Raw genomic sequence first — 15,005 nt, 5'->3', positions numbered from 1 at the left:
TTCAGGGGATGCTAAGAGAGGGCCAAGACTTCATTCCTCACCCAGAACAGTTTCTTTGTTCTGTTCCAGGGTTTTCCATATGCAAACCTTTGCTGATGAGCTCACAAGGAATTCTGCTTTTGGCCAAGGAGTCGTCTGCATTCCTGAAGTTTGCTGGTGATTTAATTAGCTGCTGATACACACATACACCTGTAACTCAGGCAGTCCTGATTAAACACTCAGTTTAGATCTGTGGGGCCTGCGGATTGTTGTATTTCTTTAAAAGATGAAGGAGATGTCCTTTCTTATTTGCAAGGCTTCTCCAAGACATGAACACCTAGACAAGTGCCATAGGAGGTATATGTCAAATAACAGGAGATGTGGAGAGATGTGGACCATACCACAGTTGTGCCAGATTGGGGTGTGCATGTATGTGTGTGTATGTATATAAGGTTTTCATGTGTGTGTGTGTATGTGTATAAGGTTTTCATGTGTGTGTGTATGTGTATAAGGTTTTCAGGTGTGTGTGTATGTGTATAAGGTTTTCATGTGTGTGTGGATGTGTATAAGGTTTTCATGTGTGTGTGTGTATGTGTATAAGGTTTTCATGTGTGTGTGTATGTGTATAAGGTTTTCATGTGTGTGTGGATGTGTATAAGGTTTTCATGTGTGTGTGGATATGTATAAGGTTTTCATGTGTGTGTGGATATGTATAAGGTTTTTGGTGCTTGAAGGATTTAGCTTATGACCATTCCTGTCCCTGCAATGATTTTCTTCCCAAACTCTAATTTTTCAATACCTTGGTTCAACATCCATAGCACAACCGTGGTCCCTTTCCCCTCCTGTCATCTCCCCTATCCTTCCTGCAGATGTCATCCAGCAGTGGGACCCCCAAACCACCCAGTTACAGCTGGACAACAAAACAAAGCTGTACTATCGCTTGAGTCTCGATACAGTTCCTCCAGATTTGGATGCTGAAGACCTTGCCTGGTTTCTGTGAAAGGTAAAGTCATCAGATTCTTGAAAAACGAGACCCTTCTGTCCAGTGATCTGTCTTTCCAGACACCACCAACAAGCCACTGGGATGGTCTGGAGGAGCCAGGCCTTTCCATCAATCATTGAAAGGATGTAAATGGAGCCACAGTCGGAGAGATAAAGGACAAAGGCAGGAAGCAGGTGCTCCTCACTTGCCCAGAAACCCCAGGCTGGCCCTCTGTAGTTGGCCTCTGTGGCTTTCCAGGTGGTTTCATGGGTGACTTCTGAGGTAACTGAAGGTCTGTCCTTAAAAGCATGAATGACACGCATGTCCCCTGGCTGGGAGCCAGCCATCCTGGCAGCCTGCTGAGCAAGTGTGGTCCAAGTCCTAGGAGCCACCTGGACAGGCACTGAGGCTACTGGCTCCTGCTGGACATGGCCACAGCCCAGCCTCTGTGGAGTCGAAAAGCAGAGACAAATGCAGAGGTTGTGGCATCTGGCTGGTCAATTCATGAAGCTGCTTCAGTCCAACAAGCTCTCTCTCAGCTTTTGTGCAACTTTCCTGGGGGCAGATTTGGAAAAGGCTGAAGGGCTGGAGCCTGCAGTCATGTATTGTTTAAGGGCAGGATCTATTCTGTGTGACTATCGTACAAGGTCCAAACACAAACTAAGGTGACTACCGAGTCACACAGTGACATAATCCAGGGGCGTGGCAGGTTACAGCCCTATGCTTGGTTTGCACCTGACCGAAGGCTGTTACGTGGCATCAGAGCTACTGAGAGACAGGCTTTCCCCTTTCACTCCTCTGTTCCCTTCCTCCTAGTTTGCTCAAACTATATCCTGTCTATTGTTTTTTTTTTTTTTTTAAAGTAATGACTTATAAATACATGATACAGTATTTTAGAAATCTGTAAACACTATGAATAAATAACTTGTACTAACTAGCATGTCCATTCGCTTGTGTGCTTGTTTACTGGAGACAACGCTTAAAAGTCATTTTATCATTCATTCATTATTTCCCGGGAAAGGATCTCACTATGTAGTCCTGTGATATAGAACCTGCTACATAGATCAGGCCTTTGTGACTCTCAAACTCACAAAGATTCATTCATCTTCACCTGCCTCCTGAGTGCTGGGATGAAAGGCACATACCACCACTCCCAGAAAAAGACATATTAATGGCAGTCATCATTTTGTACTATAGATCTTCCAGATTTGTTTCTCTCGACTGAAATTTTGTAAGCTTTGCCCAACCTCACCTTAATTCTTTCCCCTCTGATTTTTTATTTGTTTTAGGTCACAAGCACAAACCCCACCAAAGAACAGCAGATGCAACAGTTGGGAATCTGTCATTCACAGTGAGGTTCAAAACACAGAGCTCAGGGGCTGGGGAGATAGAGGGTCCAGTGGTTAAGAATACTTGCTCTTGCAGAGGGCCTGGCTCCGACTCCCAACACCTACACGGCAGTTTACGACCATTTCTAACTCTAAGTTACCAGACACACAGGATACACACATACATTTGAGCAAAATACTCATACACATAAAATAAAATAAAATTAAATTAAATTAAAAATTTTTTAAAAAGACAAAAGAAAAGAAAGGAAGAAAGGCAATAAGAAAACATAGTTTTGCAAGCCCCCAACTTCTGCTTCCAGATCTAATCACACTCCCTAAAATTTGCACTCATTATCTTTTTTCTTTTAGTAGTTGAGTGAAGCATGGCAACTGGGTTTATCTTAGCAAACAAGAGTTTATTATTATGATCATTTTACTGTCAAAATGACTCACCCCAGGGAGCCAGTCAGGGGAAGTCCAAATCTGACTAAGGTGCCCCACTCAGCGTCTGGCTCCTTAAACTGCTCCAGGTGTAGAGACCTTCTTCCCGTGGCTTTTGTCTTCTCTGAGAGTACAGTTAGTTACCCCATCTGGGTCTCTGAGCATTTCCCTAACTGCCTTCTTATTGCCAGGGATTTTTCAAGTTGGACAGGAAAACGTTATTCCAGACTCTGGCTCAGCAATTCAAGTTATGTAGATTCAAAACCAGTTTTCAGTGTCCTGTCTTACACGCACCAGTTTAACTATCTTTTAAAACAGTTGGGTCTTTTGTTTTGTTTTGAGACAGACTCTCCCAGGATAGGCTTGGTTGGCTTGAACTCTCCTGCCTCAGCCTCTTGAGTGATTACAAGTATACACCATCACGTCCAGTTTTATGTCCAGTTTTGAGATCATGAAAACTTTTCATTCAAAGGACAAATGGGCTGGAGAGTTGGCTCAGTGATTAAGAACGGTTACAGCTCTTGTAGAGGACCTGGGTTTGGTGCCCAGCAACCACATTGGAGCTTACATCCTCCTGCATCTGCAGTTCCTAGGGATCTGACATCCTCTTCTGACCTCCAGGAGCTCCTTCACACGGGGGTGGGGGGTGGGGGGTGGGAGGGGGTTTACACATACATACTAGACATACTCAGACACATACACACATACACACACACACCATTTTTTTTTAAATGAGAAGCAAATTCAGAGAAAGTCGTACATTTGAAGCAAATAACTGTGTGTCCAGCTCCCTCTTTAGTCAACAAGTGTATTTCTAAACAGAATTGGGGTAGCACCCACTATCTGTCTTCTCCACAGTAGCTGGGGGAATTAAGGAATTATTACTATGCTGTTGCATATTGTTGTTGCTATCATGGTAAGTGCTGCTGGGACAAACAGAAGTTGTCTTGTAAAAGGACCAGTTTCAGTGGAAGTCTATTCTCTCTCTCCTTGATCTTTGCTTTCACAGAGCCACAGAAAGTCTCTCTACATCCGTGCTTCAGAAGTGATGGCGGTGTCCACACAGCCACCCAGGGGCTAGAGGTAGGTAGCTAGCTGTGGAGAAAATCTCCCTTTTCTTAGATGAGAACTACCTCTCTTACCATCAACCTTCACTTCCTTCCTCGGGCCACTCAGCAGTTAGTCTTCTGCAAATCTTGTGTATTACTATAACAAAATACCCGAGGTCAAACAACTTTGTAAAGAAAAGATTTATTTAAGTATCAGTACTAGAGGCTCAAGGCCCCATTTTCTTGCTGGCATTTTCAAGGGGGTACAGAGTGTCACATATCCAGAGACAAGGGAGACATCATTCTCATTCTCTCTCTCTCTCTCTCTCTCTCTCTCTCTCTCTCTCTCTCTCTCTCTCTCATAAAGAGATGAAGTATGACCTGGAGAGATGGTTCAGTAGTTAAAAGCACTGTCTGCTCTTCCAGGAGATTCATGTTTGGTTTGAAGCACCAACATGGTGGCTCATAATTATGTCTAACTTCAATCCCAGGGAACCTGGCATCCTCTATTGGTATCCATGGGCACCGGGAGGACACATGGTGCACAGACTATACATGCAGGCAAGACATCCATACACATAAAATAAGCACCTTTTTCAAACTGTCAGAATTCAACCAAGATGATCTTACCTAATTGTAATCAGCTCTCATAGACTTCACCTTTAAACACAAACACTCTATCTACCATACACGATATATTAACCCTGTGTGTGTGTGTGTGTGTGAGAGAGAGAGAGAGAGAGAGAGAGAGAGAGAGGAAGAGAGGGAGAGAGAGAGAGAGAGAGAGAGAGAGAGAGAGAGAGAGAGAGACAGACAGACAGACAGATAAAGACAGACAGGGAGAAACACATTGTGCTAGGAATTGGACAGAGCCCCAGCATGTACTACACAAGTGGTTGACCACTGAATATCTCAGCCATATTAAAAAAATTATCTAACTTAATATTCTGAGATAAGGACTCATGTCCAAGCAGTTTGTTTTCTATTTCATTTTATTTATTTGTTTGTTTGCTTGGTATGCATGTATGTGTGTGTGTGTGCACTCACATAAGCCATACCAAGTGTGTGGAGGCCAGAGATCACCTGGCAGGAGCTGGCTCTCTCCTTTCACTGTGTGGACCCTGGGGATCCAACTCAGGTCAGCGATCTTGGCAATAGACACCTTCATCCACTGAGCCACTGCACTGGCCCAGGAAACAATACGGTTTTAAAGACACAGACCTTGTGGGGAGACCTATGCATACCAGAGCAGCAATTTCATACACTGACCCATTTAGAAGTGTTGGAGTAGAACATACTGTCACACACAGTGTGACATACAGTGTGTCTGGACATATCGTCATCATTCCGGTATGGCCGCTGCTTTGACTGTGTTAGACAGGACATGAGTTCTTTAGTTTACCAGAGCTCACGCTGGCTTCCCTCACTTCTGTGATGTGTGTGACCACCCTGACACCAAGGCATACCTGGAGGAGACCACATACTGCATCTGGTATGTCACTTGAGTGATTCCACTTGCCACTTCTCTTCTGTGGACTGTGTCTGGACAGACATGGACTCAGGCTAGTAACAAACTAGCTGCTCTCAGATGAGTGGAATCTACTCAGAAATGAGAGACACAAGCAGGATTTGAGGCATGTAACAGCTTGGCTGTGGGAAGCAGAGATGCAGAGGACATGGAGAAAATGGCATAAATAAATATAAGAGGCCACTGGATGGCAGGTAGCAGAGACTGCACCCGAGTCCTGAGAAGTCCGATAGATTCACAATCTTTGACCAGAAGAGCTACAAGGGGACTGGGGCGACTTTGGCTTCTCAGGAGCAGGAGAAAGCTGAAGTTATCCTCTAGTCAGGTCTTGAATTCAAAGATGTTGGAATAAACTAATAAAGACTTTAGGACAGAAAAAGGGCCCCTGACAAGAATAGCATATGATAATGACACCTTCGATGAAGATTTCTCAGTAACAGAACAAATTAGAGACTCCATATGTACCTGCTCTGCCATATCACTGCCAGTGTAGGGAGACCTGTATGCATTCATTCTCCTCCTCCTCCTCCTTTTCTTCCTTATCTTCTTCCTCTTCCTTCTCTTCCTCCTCCTCTTCTTCCTCATCTTCCTCCTCTTTCCCCCTCCTCCTCTCCCTTGCCACCCTGCTGTCTCTTAGTTCAGTATTAGATCATGGGACAGAGTTGTGAACTGCTGAAAGATGTGTTTGCCCAATTTTGTTTAATCTGGTCTTTGTGACTTTAAAGGAACTTTCAACTCCATGTTTAATAAACACAAGAATTTTCATTGGAATGGTCCCAATACTAATAATATTCACACAGAACATATTTTCTAGAGCAAACTCCATTAGGTCGTCTTAATTACTTGGCTAATTTACTTATACAATACTGTTAACGTGCTTAAAATGGCTCTTTAGTTTTGCTTTTTAAAAACCATTTTCCTTTGTCTAATATCAATTGTTAAGCTACCAAAGAATGTATTTTATTCTAGTTGTTTTTTTTTTTTTTTTTTTTTTTTTTTTTTTTTTTTTTTTTTTGCAGTGCTAGATATTGAACTCGGGGCCTTATGCCTGCTAGTTAAGTCTTCAGTCCCTGAGCTATGCCCCACCTCTCTCATGTTCTAAATGCTTCATAGTTTTTACTTTCATGCATAGGTCTCCAATCCATGTAAAACTGGTTCTTGTGTAGATATATGCAGAATAGACAGTTGAGAGGAATTTTTTCCACAAGATGTTCATCTAATTTAAATTTTGAAGAGAGTAGTTTTAAGAATGATATGCTCTTTATTCGTTAATATTTTATCTTATTTACTAGCTTTTTTTTTTTTGCTATTTATAAGAAGTAATGAGCATATCAAGTTCAATGGTGTCATAGAGATGTCCTGCATCACTAGGCATGGTCAGCCTAGACTATATAATTACATCCCATCTCAAAAAAAAAAAAAAAAAAAAAAAAAAGTCGTTGTGTCAAAGTGTGCCATCTACCTCTCAGAAGTAAGGAAAGAGGGGTATAATTATAACATAATGAAGTATCCCTGGGAGGGCATGGGGTCTTGAATACCATGAACTGAGTTGTGTTGGTCTGAATATAAAATATCTTCCCAGACAAAAATCTCAGGGTTTGAAGGCTTGCTATTCAGCCGGCAGTGCTATTGAAAGGTTACTGGATCATGAAGAAACTAACATCACTAACGCAATTCATAGCCGAGTGGAATATCAAGAAGTGGGACCCAGTTGGAGGGTAGAGCTTATCCCTAGCTCACCTCTCTCTCTGGCTGCCAGGAGGTGAGCACCTTTCTCTATGATGCCCTCCTGCCAAGATGTTCTGTAGTGCCACAAGCCTAAGAGCAAAGCAGTTTCCCTCTATTACAAAATTGTTGAAATTTTGTCAGCACGACAAAAGCCACACAATTGCTGTCTCCTTGTCTGCCTCCTCCTCTAAGAGTCTGTGAAGTCTACTTTCACCAACCTATTGGAAATATTGAAGACCGGAAATATTGAAGACCTTCCAAAACTAGCACTCAAAGCCCCAAGTTTTAATGTGTGCTTGTTTTGTGGTATGAAAACGTCTACCAGAGCTGACGGCAACCTTCCAAAATGACTTCAACAAACTGGCAAAAGACACACACATTTAATAATCAGCTCTGGTGAACAGGCAGAACCAAGGCCAGTGCACCATGGCACTTCACTCCCCTGTCCTGGCCACAAAGTCTTTGAAGAGGTTTCATAACTTGATTCTTCATACACTGAAGTAATAAACTATAGCAAATGTAGGAAATTAGATCTGTACACTGAGAGCATGCTTTATCCACAAATCATATTTGGCACTAGTTGGACACAACTGTTTCTGGCTATTATTTTAACCAAGTAAAATGGTGCCATTAGGATAACCTTAAGGAATTTATGTGTTTAGTCTGTGATCTTAGGCATTGTGAGTTCCGTTTCTTTAGAGGTTAGACCAGAAGACAATGGGATTCCTATCTGCTTATTAAAAGTGGTATTACTGGGGCCAGGGAGGTGGTTCAGAGGTTAAGAGCACTGACTGCTCTTCCAGAGGGTCTGAGTTTGATCCCCAGCCCCCAAATGGTATGTCAAAACCATCTATAACTCCAGTTCCAGTTGATCTGATTTTTCTGGACTCTGTGGGTACTGCACAAATGTGGCACAAAGGTAAAATACCCATACCTATTAAAAAAGCTAGCAGTATCCTAGAGACTGGGGATGTGGGTCCATGGGTAAAGTGCTTGCTGTCCAAGTTGTGGAGACCACACCTTTCATCTCTGGCACCTACAGAAATGTAAAGTGGGTGTGGTGATCCAGCTGTGATTTCAGGAAAACTGGGAGGTGCTCACAGGGGATACCAGGAACAAGCTGACTAGACTGGGTAAATAGGTGAACTCTGGGCTCAAGCAAGAGATGGTGCCTTTACACATAAAGTGAAGCATGACTGAGGAAGGAATTCAACATCAATCTTAAACTCCACACACAAGTGCACCCATGTGCACCAGCATATACAAACATGCATATATGTATGCAAGCACACAACACACAAACACATTAACATACAACTAGAACTATACTCTTCCCTCATTATCCATGTTTCCGTTACTCAAGTCAACTCTGGTTTGAAATGATAAGTGGAAAATTCCAGAAACAAACTGTTTATCAACCTTACATTGTGCATCTTTCTGCACGGCATGATGCTTCTATCTTCCCACCTGGGACCTGCAGCATCCAGTACTCCTGTGTATACCACGGGCCCATCTGTCATTCTGTAGCTGCCTTGGCTTTGAGACCAGCAATTGTATTCAAGTGATTCATAGTTACTTAACAATGATCTCAAAGTCTAAATGATGCTGGCAACTGTGACAGATCAAAGAGAAGCAATGAAGTGTTGCCTTTAAGTGAAAAGCTTAAGGTTTGTAGCTTATTAAGTTAAACAAAAATCAGTAAGTTTTGTTTTGGAAGAAGGGAAAAATGTGGTAATTTTATAATCATACCTCAAAGTGCAAAAACTATGGCCATAGTGTATGAGGGGTATTTAGTTAAGATGAAAGAACGGTCAATGGACATATGGAAATATAAGGCATACACAGGGTTCTATGTATGTGGTTAGGCATTCCTTAAGGGTATTTGAATGTATCCCTCAAGTCTTAGGTTTTTTGTTTTGTTTTTTTTGTTTTTGTTTTTTTTCCCTGTTGCTATGATAAAATACCCTTAAAAAAGCAACTTAAGAGATAAGGGGTGGGGGGAGGGCTGGAGAGATGGCTCAGTGGTTAAGAGTATTGACTGCTCTAGCAATTCCCAGCAACCACATGGTGGCTCACAACCATCGTAATGGGGTCTGATGCCTGCTTCTGGTGTGTCTGAAGACAGCTACAGAGTACTCACATACATTCAATAAATAAATATTAAAAAACAAAACAAAACAAAAAAAACCCAAAACAACAACAAAAAGAGATAAGGGATTTGTTTTAGCTCACTATTCCAAGTTGGAGTCCATCACCACAGGGGAATCAACACAGCAGGGCCATGGAGTAACCGATCGCATCCTCAGTCAAGAGCAGACAGAAGGATGCTTTAACAGGAGCAGGTGCAGCCTTTGGGTGAAGAGACTTGAATGCAGCTCATGCAGACAGCAAGAGCAGGCTCAGGTCTGCAGATCACTGAGCTTGTGGAACCTGATCAAGACCTGGAGGGACTATGAGCTCAAAAGTGGCTCAGCCCTTCTGTCCCATAGACTTGTTCTGCCATGGGGAGAAGATGAGTGAGAGACGGACAGTGTGCAAAGCTCCATGCCCAGGGCACAGAAGGGTGGTGGGTAATATTATCTCAGGGCTCACAGCAGAAAAGGCCCACCTTCCCCTACCACTTTCTTCCCTCTATAGCTTTTACTCATCTTGGTTTACAGAAGTACAGGGTTCAGTCCTGGGTGGCCCTTTGTATACCCCTGTGACACTTGAAGAAAGTAGGCAGCATGGGCTTGAGAGCCAAGAGGGAGCCAAGTTTCATTTTGACCTTTATTTTCTTTAAGGCATCCTGGCTGCTGGGCTCTTTCTTTGCCTATGGCCTTTTCTAAGTCTCTGAAGCCTCTTGACTGTGGGCCCACCATATCCGGTTATGCCCTACTGCATCCTAAACCAACTGCCATGTCCCTCCAAGCATCCTCATCTTAAAGTCAAAACACATTCAGTTAGCCTTGCGAAATCTTTCCACCTTGTGTCTGCGACCAAGTTGCTGTATTTGCTGTCTTGGCTCTGGGATAATGGCCACAGCCTTTCTACAATCGGCTTCTCCAAGCCTCAAGTTACTGCAGATAATAGTAATAAAAAAAGTGGGTAATGTGATCTGACTATATTGATAAAAAACGAGGCCTTCTCTTTGGGTGGTTGTAGTAACATTCAGCCAAGGGACAGACAAGATTGTAAGTTAGGGCTTTGCTCAGCTTGAAGCCCCTCCCCTATCTTCTTCCTCTTTTGCAGGAAGGACAGTTTACATCAGCTTCGATCGTGGCTTCACTGAAATGATGTTGGGAGTGGGGTCTGGATAATTCAGAGTTAATGCATTGTTGCTCTAGAGGCAATAACAATAGTGGTTATTCTTGACTGTCCACTTGCTGAGACTTAGAATCACATTATGACTGTGTCCGTCCGAGAGGGTGGTTCCAGAGAGGTTTAACAAGTGTCTTAGTTAGGGTTTTATGGCAACTCTTATAAGAACAGCATTTAATTGGTTCTGGCTTACAGGTTCAGAGGTTCAGTCCATTATCAAGGCAGGGACATGGCAGCATCCAGGCAGGCATGAGATGCTGGAGGAAGAGCTAAGAGTTCTACATCTTCATCTGAAGGCTGCTGGCAGAATATGAACTTCCAGGCAGCTAGGATGAGGATCTTAAAGCCCACACCCACAGTGACACACCTACTCCAACACAACCACACTTCCAAATAGAGCTACTCCTTGGGCCAAGTGTATTCAAACCTTGACAATGAGAAAGGACGGCACACCCTTTGTACTATCCCAGACTGAATAGAAAGGAGAAGTGAGCTGAGGACCAGTGCTTGCACTTTTTGTTTCTTGACTACAGATGGAAAGTGGCTGGCTATCTCATGGTAACCCTCGATGTCTTCCCACAATGGTAGACTGGAGCCTCGAAGTCTGAGCTAAAATAAACCCTTCTTTCCTTAAGCTGCTTTTAGCAGGTACATCGTCATGGTGATAAGCAAAGTACCTACTATAGACAACCAGTTGATTTCTGGTATTTTTTACTTATGAACGGTTTTATATGTAAATCCCCATATTACCTGTCTCTTTGGAGACCACACCTATGTGTTTGTTTGAAATATGATGCTCCCCTATAGTGCTGGAAGCCTTTATTTTATCCAAAGCTTTCTCTACAGACACTGCCAATTTAACCTTCTCCCTTTACTTAGAAGTATTTCCCTACAAACACATTTTTCTCCTGTTTCCTGTTTCTAAAATAATTATTTCCTACCCCTTCAGTACTTCATCAAGTTGGATGCCTTCATCAAGGGCAACAGACAGAAACCAATGTGTCCTGCCATCAGGTTTACATGCTGTTTCTGGGTTGCAGTTATTTCTTCTCCCTGGTTCAAATATAAGACAAAACAAAACACGCAGGGTTTGTGACTTCTTCCTGCTCTCCTGCCTCCTGCTCTGGACTCGGATATCTGTCCACGAAAAGAAGCAAAAGCACTCATTTCTGCTTTCTTCCTCTCAAATTTAGCTTCAGATGCTCTTCCACTTCACCTCCCATTCTCCTAAAGTCCTTTGTACTCTTTCTGTTAATGGCAACCCCAGGCTTGACGGCTCAGAGAAGGAGCTGGCTCCCCGCCTCTCGGCCCTGCACGTCAATCTGTCTGTACTTCTGCTGAGTTTTCAGGCCACAATCTCTCTCATCCTCCTTCCCAGTCAGTACACCCACTTGGCCTTGGCCCGGGCTTCCTTAATGGCTTTAGCAGTGCCCTGTCAATCAGCACTGCCCACCCCGCTAGCCTGCCCAAAAGGAATGACCTTGCTCTAGCTTAGATAAGTTGAGTGTACCCATAAGGGTTCTAGTATTGAAATTCAATTTCTACTTTGAGACAGTAATGTTAGGAAGATGTGAACTTCAGTGGTGGGGACTTTGGGAAGTGATGAAATTGGCTATGCTCATGAGATTGCCTGTGATTGAACACTGGTGGGTGGGCATATAATCAGAGCAAGGATTTGAGGAGTGTACTCAGAGGAAGAGCAGGTATGAGGCCCTGGGTTCAAGCCACTCCAACAACAGCACACACACACACACGTACACGCACACGCACACGCACACGCACTCATGCACACACACGAACATGTGCTGTCTCCCTGTCTCACCACACTGCTCAGCCTTTGCTAACCTGACAGTCTTTACCAGATGCAAGCTGTTTGACCCTAAACCAGGACTGGGTGCCAAAATAAATCTCTTCTCTTTGTAATCTACTCAGGCTGTGACATTATGTTATTAGCAACAGAAAACAGACTATGACTGCCTGTTTCCCAGCCTTCCACTTTCCTGTTGGAAATGGAGATTTTTTAGAATTTAATATCCCTGTGTCCTTCTTAGGTATTCAGTACTCCAGTTTTTTCTGTATCAAATCCAAGTTTCCAAACTTCCCAAGGAAGTGACGTGTCCCTGCATCCCACAAAACTTACAGGGTCCCTCTTTTATTGCCACTATTTAGGCTCAGTCCCGAAATCCTGAGACAAGTATCTTATTTGGGAGGTGATCCCAGAAAATACTGTCAGGGAAGAAGACAAATACTGTAAGTACTATAGGGAAGGAGAAGACATCTGAGTAGCACTCCAGGGTGACCAGTGTGTTATCTCAAGCCCTTCTGGGTTATCTTCTGTGTGGTTTGTTTTTTGTTTTGTCTTAAAGCAACAAGAAATTCCTTGCACTCATGGTATTATGTTCCCTGGTTAATGCCTGCACATTGTTAGCAAACACTGACTCTTTGCTCCCAGGCTACGCTCCTGCCAGCCTCTATTCACAACTAGTTACTCACAGATCAATACCCAGCCTTGCTTTCTGTGTGTTTCAACTTAAAATCCCCCAATTCAGCACACTGCTGGTTCACTAACGCTGCACTCAGGGTCAGTGGCGCTCTACCTCATGCCCAGTAACGCTTTTTTCAGCATGCATACTTTCTCCACAGCGGAATGCTAGACAGCATTTCACTGTTATCCTCTGGGGCCACTCAAAACAAGGAAATCACATAGGGGTGCACAGCAGGGCACAAAAATGTGAAAAATGTACCCCTCGAGACACAACAGAAGTGATTTGTTTGCCTCTCTTTAGTCTGAGATGTACAAGAAGGCAGTGCTGTACCTCACCTAGGCAAGCTGAAGGTGGGCGGGTCAGGGCAATTAAAGTGTTTGGCTCTTCGTGCAAATGTCTCAATGGTCAAAAAGGCCCCATCAAGATTGATTTAGCTTTAGTGGAGTGGGCAAATCTGTTAATGCCAAGACTGCCACTAATAAAACCAATGATGTGTGTTTTCAAATCTGTATGTACATGGTAGAGAAGGGAAGGGTGCCTGCCCACGAGATGCCTTTTGCCCTGTGAGATGCAACTCTTATAGTCCTTTGGTTATTGAAAACACTTGTATTTTTAATATTGCTTTTTCATGCTCTCATATAACCCAAGCTGCCATCAAACTCACGATTTAACTGTAGGTGACTGGTATGCTAGGATCATAGATGTGTGTTCAGTATTGTGAATTTCTGTTACTGGCTGTCTGTAAAGTTGGCCAAGGGCCAGATGCACCTTTCAAACAAATTTTTACATAAAGTTTTATTGACATACCACAGTGAATGCTTTACAGTGACAATAGATCTCATGACCTGTAAATGCTGAGATATTTCTTATCTGACTATTTCCTGAAAAGTTTTACTATATGTTTATATGTATGTGATTACATTTAAAAATCACTTGTGATATTTAAAAAATAATCTTATTTTTCCTTTTGAGGCAGGCTTTCATAGCCTATTTAGCCCAGGTTGGCCCTGACTTCATCATCCTCTTGCCTCTTCTTCCCAAATGCTGAGATTACCGGTGTGGGCTTAAAAAAACAAAAACAAAAACAAACACGCAAACAAACAAAACTTAATACAGTTGTTTTTTTCTTTTCAAGCTAAGGGTTTCTCTGTGTAGGAGTCCTAGCTGAACTGGAACTAGCTTTATAGACCATGCTGGCCTCGAACTCACAGAGATCCACCTGCCTCTGCCTCCTGCGTTCTGGGATTAGAGGCCCTCACTGCCTAGCCAGTCTTTTTTTTTTTTTTTTTTTTTTTTTAATAGTATAAATATCTGGTTTGTTTGTTTGTCTCTGTGTTTTTTTTTTTTTTTTTTTTTTTTTTAATAAAGAACAGGAATTAAACCAAGTGTTTTAAACTTGCTGAGCAAATGCCAAACCACGGAAGCCTTTTAGCATCTTGCTTCATCTTTCTGTATACCCTCTCTTGTCAGTGCTAAAGCTGGAAGCAAGAGCCTTATGCTTGTACTGTGTGCTGAGCTACACTCTCCACCAAACATTTTCACCTTTAAAAAGAGGTCTCCTTGAGTCAGAGGCAGGAGGATGTGAGTTCAAAGCCTGTCTTGGCAATATAATGAGACTTTGTCTCAAAGCCAAAAATAAACAGCAAAGAAGCCCATTGGAGTGTAAGGTAGGGACAAGATAAGATGCAGCGTACCAGAAGCCCACCCAGCCCAGCCTTTCCCACCCACAGCCATCGTTGCATTCTGATCAGAATGCCCTTCTCGCATCTGCTTTATTGGTTAACTTAGCCAAACCTCATCCAATTCCCAAAAGTGTCTCAAGATGCCTTCTCCGTGAACTTTCCCCATACCACCGTCCCTCCAATGACCTAACCTCCACGCTACACACAAAGAAACTAAACAACGAAGTGGATCTGCTGGAAGAAGGCTCTCAGGGGGTTAACTTTGAGAGACACATTCAATACTGTTCAAAGGTTCTCCAGGAGGCTGAGCTCCAGCTGGGAGCGGACTGCAGGCAAAGCTTTCACTGGCTGCCACAACTCAGCTCTCTTCCACAGATGCTAACTGGGACAGTCAGACAGTCAAGCACACATGCATGCACACAGGCATACTTGATCTCTTCAGTGGCAGCTCCATTCCCCAGACTCCAGTTCCCTTTGGGGTTTGTTTTCTTAAATCATC

The 15,005-nt window shown here is 43.1% G+C and overlaps 1 protein-coding gene across 4 annotated transcripts in view; it reads right to left on the bottom strand.

The window, feature by feature from the left end:
* The window catches only part of Rin2 (Ras and Rab interactor 2), a 201,180-nt gene that overhangs the window by 101,615 nt on the left and 84,560 nt on the right, over positions 1-15,005 (bottom strand). The window lies entirely within an intron of this gene.

Source organism: Arvicanthis niloticus, chromosome 2 (assembly GCF_011762505.2).
Source record: "Arvicanthis niloticus isolate mArvNil1 chromosome 2, mArvNil1.pat.X, whole genome shotgun sequence".
Taxonomy (NCBI): Eukaryota; Metazoa; Chordata; class Mammalia; order Rodentia; family Muridae; genus Arvicanthis; species Arvicanthis niloticus.
The sequence above is the reverse complement of the archived record's forward strand: the minus strand, read 5'-3'. Positions and strand labels throughout refer to the sequence as shown.